Below are 7,500 nucleotides of genomic sequence, written 5' to 3' on the forward strand. Positions count from 1 at the left end.
TACAACATGTAGCTGTTCGTACATTGTGATGTCACAGTGGTAAGGTTTTCAGACCCTAGCAAATGAGAAAATTGCTGAGATGTTATCATTGGGATTTTTTCTATATTTTTCTTAAATTTGTCCACCAATTCTCCTCCAAATTAAAAAAAATATTTAGATTAAATTTGATAAATTTGTATAATTCATTACTATTCTTAAATATCAATAAGCATAATGTACCATTTAAGTATAGGTGATAATTGACAGTTTAGTAGTGCAAGAGCACAAAGTTAAATGTCACTGTAGTTCCACATTGAGGTAAGCTTGAGTACTTCATATTCCCATGATGTATAAGTCCATAAAAATAGTTAATTTAAATGTGGTTTGAAAAAAATTCTTTAACATATTTTCTAATAAAATCAGATAAATGTGCCTTTATAGTGAAAATGGAACTTTACAAAGTAATTTTTTATGTATTATTGATTTTAATTTTGGTTAAACCACAAAATCTGAAAAAGATGCTGAAAATGATTGAAAGCTAGCTTGTGTGAATTTCAGACTGGCATTAATTTCATTTTATTCGGAGGAGACATTTCAGGGGAGCATATAGTTGCCGTCATGTCTGTCCGTCTGTCAGAGCTCATATCTCCGAAACATTTCATCAGAAATTGATATAATTGATCACAAATGTTCCTTGAGACAAGGACTTTTGAACCAAGGTCTTTCAAGGTCGCTTTGGAAAGGTCAAGGTCACTCAGAACTTTTAAACATTTTTATTTCAACAGTTTTTGATATAAAAGTTCCCATCTCCTAAATGTTTCATCAGAGATTGATCATGATTGAACATAAATATTCCTTGAGACAGGGACTTTTGGACCAAGGTCATTTTGGAAAGGTCAAGGTCACTCAGAACATATACCTTATATATGTAAAAAGTTCTTTATTTCAACAGTTTTTGAAAAGGTATTGATCATATATCACACAAATAAGTAATAGGCAAATGGCTTTCAGACAAAGGTCACTCAAGGTCATTTTGCAAAGGTTAAGGTCACTCAGAACATGTACTTTATATATGAAAAAAATACCTCATTTCAACAATATTTCAAGTTATTGATCTTTTGGACCAAAGTCTCTCAAGGTCATTTTGGAAAGGTCAAGGTCACTCAGGACATATACCTTATATAAAGAAAAAGTACCTTATTTCAACAGCCTTTGAATAGGTATTGATCATATATTGATACACAAGTAAGTAATAGGGAAATGACTTTCAGACAAAGGTCACTCAAGGTCATTTTGTAAAGGTCATTGTCACTCAACATACCTTATATATGAAAAAGAAACCATCATTTCAACAATATTTCAATAGTTATTGATCATTGTGCAAGTCATTTGTCATATGAAGTAGTTCGTTGGTTAGATTCATTTCGGGGAGCATCCATCAGTTTTACTGATATTCTTGTTCTTCTCAAATTTGATTCAATTCAATTTATATACAAAGAAAGATAGTTCGACACTATTTCTTTATGGTGTTGACAGACTATTTCTTAACGGTGTTGACAGTTGGGTACTATTTCTTAACGGTGTTGACAGTTGGGCACTATTTCTTTACAGTGTAGACAGTTGGGTACTATTTCTTTATGGTGTTGACAGTTGGGCACTATTTCTTTACAGTGTAGACAGTTGGGTACTATTTCTTTATGGTGTTGACAGTTGGGCACTATTTCTTTATGGTGTTGACAGTTGGGCACTATTTCTTTACAGTGTAGACAGTTGGGTACTATTTCTTTATGGTGTTGACAGTTGGGTACTATTTCTTTATGGTGTTGACAGTTGGGCACTATTTCTTTACAGCGCTGGTAGTCGGTACACTTTAATTCAATAAGTTAAATTGAGAAAACAGGAATCCACAAAGAGCAGCTACACTGTTTAAATTTCGTATTGATTTTTGTATCATCATTCTGGTTTCCAGCAGTGCTGCTAGAAGGAAAAGGTATTTATTATGAAAATTGACTATGAAATGAAACAGTGGTGTGAAAAATCTAAGTTTTCACTCAGGAACAATTATGCCCATGTCCATATACCATAGAGTTTTTAATTGCACCAATTGCAAGCCCACCATATGAAGGGGACATAATACACCCCCACCCCACCTCCCACTCATCCCAATGAATTTACAGCACATTTTAGTTCCCCTTAGCTGATAGTCTCAGTGAACTCTTATCAGTGTCATTTTGTCATCTGTATGATAATTTGACTTAACATGTGTACATTACATGTCTGGCAACTGGTGGATGTCCATCATCATTCCTTAACCTTTGAACATAATTAAAGGGGCATTAGCTGTGAAAGTGAGGGCAACCTTCTTTTTTTTTCTTCTAAAACTCGCAGTGGCATAGGAATATATATTAATGACTAATAAAAACAGTTATTTTGTACAAAAACAAGAGAAACCTAATAAAACTACATTAGTTTACCGCTTTTAGTGTAAAGAAATATATAATGAAGAATTATTGTCTTGCTAGACAATAATTATTTAATCACCAAAATCACATATTCCTGTGCCTTTTTTTAGGTTAAAATGTGTTTGAAATAATTAGATCCTGAAATATATACATGTAATATAGAGCAGTTTTCAATGAATTCAATTTTTGTTGGCAAAATTACGGATCATGCCCCTTTAACTTTTCTCTTAAAGTGCTTGACCACCTTTGATCAAATTTGGTATGGAATATCTATGGGGAAGTTGGAACAAAAATTTATGAATTTAGGGAATACTGAACCCCTAGGGTCAAAACCTTAAAAAATATATGAAATCTTTTAAAAGTCTTCCGCTGTAATCTGGGACATCTTACAGACAAACGGTGTGTACAGTCATGATGAGCAAGGATGCCTAAATAGTGAATATTTATGGCCTCTTAGTCAGGTGTTCTGTGCCAGGATAGATTCATGTAGTGAAAATGCATTATTTTTTCAAAAATCTTAGGAATTCTGTATATCAAACTCTCAACTAGAGTGCATAGTATTGAGGAATGAAACCTCTATGTAAATTGTGAAATTCATGACCCCTTGGGATAGGAATTATGGTTGCAGGGTAGGGATCTTAAAACGGTTGATCTAGTGAAAATGCACTGTACATATTCTCAGCTGACTTTGTGTGACAACTTACCTATATCAATGGACACAAGCTGTATCACCATAAAGCAGCAGTCACACCTCACCGGATAACGCTAATGGACTTCCAACGGATAACAAAATTGTCAAGTCTCCATTCCTTTCCGTTTCTTGTCTGTTTCTCTTTTGGCCAACACATTCCTTGTCTCCGGTCTATCTGGAAGAAAGTTTTGAGCATGTTCAAAACTTGAAATGGACACTACCGGACTATGGAGTCTGCTTAGTGTACGGTACCTATGCATTGTTATGCATTTTTATCAAAACTTGTGGTTCTTTTCCTGTACTTGTGAAGTTCAAATCTGTTAATGTCCTTTGGACAGGAGTCACGACCAGATTACAACCGGACATGCTGTGGGTCAACGGAAGATGGACATCAACCACATTATTTACGGACAAGAAATGCATGAAACTGGCAAATAACGGTTGGCAAAAGGAGGTCCACGAGACCGGTACAAGTCCGTTCGTCTAACGTTGAAAGAACGTTATTTCAGTTTCTCATGCGCCCCACGTTCGTTTAACCCAGTAATTGTCCATTATTCAGACAGTAATGCCTTTGGGAATCTCTCCAGATTCAGACAAGATTTCTACCTATGAAACTTGGGCGGTCTGCTCTTCCCTAGCATTGTCAGAGGGAGGTGATAGGGGTCTTGTAGCCTTTCCCCATGCTCTACTTTTACTTTTCCCAACATTTATAAACCTTCCTTTTGGAGGTATCATGGAAATATATCAGCAAGCGTGATAACTCTGAAAAGATATACACCGTATCCATTTTCAATCATACCCATTTTATCAGTCACATGACCATTACAAGTCTGTTCGTCTAATGTTGAAAGAATATTTTATATCAGTTTCTTAATCGTTTAACCCGTTACTAGTCCGTTATTCAGACGGTAATGTCCATTAATCGACCGTTAATTGCCTGGTGCATGTCCAGTAATCGTGCAGTTATTATGCGTTTTATACGCTTCATACACTAATCACAGGAACCCCGAGCAGCGACGGAAACGACTTTCATCAACAGATACTAAAGGACAGCATTATGTCACAATTATTTTTATTCATGCGACGTCCATTTATGCTATCCGGTAAGGTGTGATTGAACTTTTGAGTACAATTGTGTAGGATGCTACAACTAAGTATTTAGTGCTTCAATACTGATCCCATTGGTGCAAGCATATTACACATCTATCACTAAACCCTATCCAGTTGAAAAATTTTGTGTCAATTCAAATTTTGAAAGGATTTGGCAGGAACTATAATTTGTGGCGGAAGGATTGATTAATCAAAAAGTTCTAAATCTGCATATTATAGTTTCTATTTCATCTAATAATTTCATCTTCTAATTTTTATACTCCTATACGTGTATTTCAGTTTTATAATTTATGATACAAGTAGTTGAGATTTGGAAATAGTTCAAATGTGGTAATTCATTAACTTGGTTGATATATTTTTCCAAACAGAATACCAATTCTTAAAAAAAAGTTTAAATAAATTTACTCAAAATTTGGTATAAAAATTCAGTATTTTTGCCAATAATTTAAAAATTTGATCTCTTTCCCCCACTTTTTAAGTTCCATTTTAAGACAGGACCTTGAAAATTATGTGAAATTTTAGAAATTGACATTACTCCTAATATGTCCTTTTAAACTTTCAAATTTGATATCATGAATATTTTCATATGTGAGGCATTGTCAAGCAATGTTGGAGTGTGAGGTATGTGAGCTTGCTTACTTCTTCTTTCATTCCCCTTCAATATAGAAATCAAAAATACATTTCCCAAAAACTTGACATTACTTCAAATCTCAGGTGCGAACAATGTGATACCATCATGTCTACCTTTCAGTATGACCTTCACCAAAAGACAGTGTAATACCGTCTTTGTCTACCTTCAAAATTGACTGGAAAGTCATCATTACCTACCTATCAGTATGACCTTCAAAATTGACTGGAAAGTCATCATTACCTACCTATCAGTATGACTTTCAAAATTGACTGGAAAGTCATCATTACTTACCTATCAGTATGACCTTCAAATTGACAGGCAAGTCATCATTACCTACCTATCAGTTCATGAGTCAAAGCAGGCAGTGTGGGAAAGTCATGGTCACATTTTTTAGGCTTATGTAAGGGGAAGGTCAAAGGTCAGATTTATTGCTAGACACGTTTTAGTCTACTAAAACAGCTCCTCATAGTTTTTTGTTCTTAATTAAATTTTTTCAATATTTTGAAATAATTTTCCAAAATGAGTTTATTTTGGGTAAAAAATTAGTTTCAAGTATGTCAAATCTTATAAAAACTTTATTTCATAGCATATATGATTATCTTGAAAAGTGCTTGGAACTCTTAACATGATTAAGCATGCACCATATTCTCCAATTGATAGATTAAAAGAATCATTAGTGTTTAAATCAACAGGTACTCTATATATCTCCCAGCCACTAATGTCACAGCTCTGACATGAAAATGGACTCTACAGTTTATTCTGGTTTCCCTCTCTACATCAATTGGAAGCACATAGTAATTGTAGGTTCTCATTAAGAATTTATTACTGGCAGTACACATTACATGTAATGGGTAAGAGAAATAGGCCATTGTCCAGTAATATTTTTTAAGTATTAAGACACATGTAAAAGTATGAATGAAAAGGATGTGCACTTAAATGAAATATTGATTGCTGGGTTGTGAAAGTTTTTACCACACTTTGAGCCTACAAGTTATCGCTGACAGATGTGCATGCCCCTCCCCCAAGATTTTCAAAATTCAATGCAATTATATGATATATGTGTCCTTTATCAGAAAGTTATTTCATTCACAATTTTTATGGCATTCATATACATAGATAACATAAATCATGTAGATCAATTCATTGAAATATCACATTTTTTAAAAAGAATATCATCAAAAACTTGTTCTTTCTTCACATTAGAATTTTTATATGCCCATCGAAGATGGAACAGTATTATGGTATGGCGTTGTCCGTCTGTCCGGACCTTGTGGGCAGGATATAGACCAAACCATGAGCTCCAGGATTTTACAACTTGGTACATTTGATCACCATGATGAGAGGAAGATGCCTATTGTTTTTCAAGATCAAAGGTCATGATCGTAGTGTCACTTAGTAGAAAAACCTAGTATGAAAACCTTGTGGGCAGAATACAAACTGAACTGTAAGCTCCATAATATTACAGTTTGGTATTTGATCACCATGAAGAGAGGACGATGCCTATTGTTTGTCAAGGTCATGGTAATACTTAATAGGAAAACCTTGTATGCAGGATACAAACCGAACTGTAAGCTCTAGGATATTGCAACTTGGTGCATTTGACCACCATGATGAGAGGACGATGCCTACAGTTTTTCAAGGTTAGAGGTCAAATGTCAAGGTTGCAGTATCACTTAGTAGGAAAACCTTGTAGGCAGGATACAAACCGAACCATAAGCTCCAGGGTATTACAGCTTGGTACAGTTGATCACCATAATGAGAGGAAGATGTCTATTATTTTTCAAGGTCAAGGTTGCAGTATCACTTAATAGGAAAACCTTGTAAGCAGCATACAGACCGAACTGTTGGTGCTAGGACCATCAAACTTGGTACACATACACTTTATGCCAACTGGAGGATGCCTTTTGTTTCTCAAGATCAAGGTTGTAGTAGCAGGATACAGACTGAACCGTTGGGGCTAGGACAATCAAACTTAGTACACATACATCTTATTCCAAGTGAAAATATTGCATAGAGAGAACTTGATTTGTCTGTCTTTACAATACAAAGAAAGTGTATCACACCCTGATGATTGCTGATACTACTGGAAGCCAAGTTCTACAAATCATGGCATAAGAAAAACACCTTATTAGCTTTTCACACGCATATTATGTACCCCTGGTGGTGCTCTTGTTAATGGTGGTGTAGGTTTCAATATTGGAAATGTTTGGATAATATGTAGCCGAACATAAAGAAATATTTTGAAAATATGAAGTGAGTTTCAAAGTTTTTAGAGTACTATAACATGAACATTGTAGAAGTTAAGAGAAAACATTAATTTTGATGAAAGAGGAACATAACAGTCTGCATCAAAACTCTCTACCCTGACTCTTGCACTCCATCTGTCTGTCTGTTAGTCCGGCAGATCAGTTTTCCACACTTTTTTTCTCTGTTCTTACTTTTACAGATATTTATTTCATATTTGGTTCATTGCTTTGCCATAACAAATTACAGATCAAATTCAAATTTCGTCTTGATCTATTTATTTTTCACTAAGTTATGGCCCTTGGACTTAGAAAAAGCATGAATTATCAGTTTTCCAGACACTTTTTTTTTTGGTTGTGCTTGCAGATATTCATTTGATATTT

The 7,500-nt window shown here is 34.6% G+C and overlaps 1 protein-coding gene across 1 annotated transcript in view; it reads left to right on the forward strand.

Moving 5' to 3' along the window:
* LOC125650470 (uncharacterized) overlaps positions 1–7,500 on the forward strand; it is a 34,531-nt gene that overhangs the window by 22,748 nt on the left and 4,283 nt on the right. The gene's annotated exons all lie outside the window — the stretch shown is intronic.

The sequence above is a fragment of the Ostrea edulis genome, chromosome 5 (genome assembly GCF_947568905.1).
Source record: "Ostrea edulis chromosome 5, xbOstEdul1.1, whole genome shotgun sequence".
Taxonomy (NCBI): domain Eukaryota; kingdom Metazoa; phylum Mollusca; class Bivalvia; order Ostreida; family Ostreidae; genus Ostrea; species Ostrea edulis.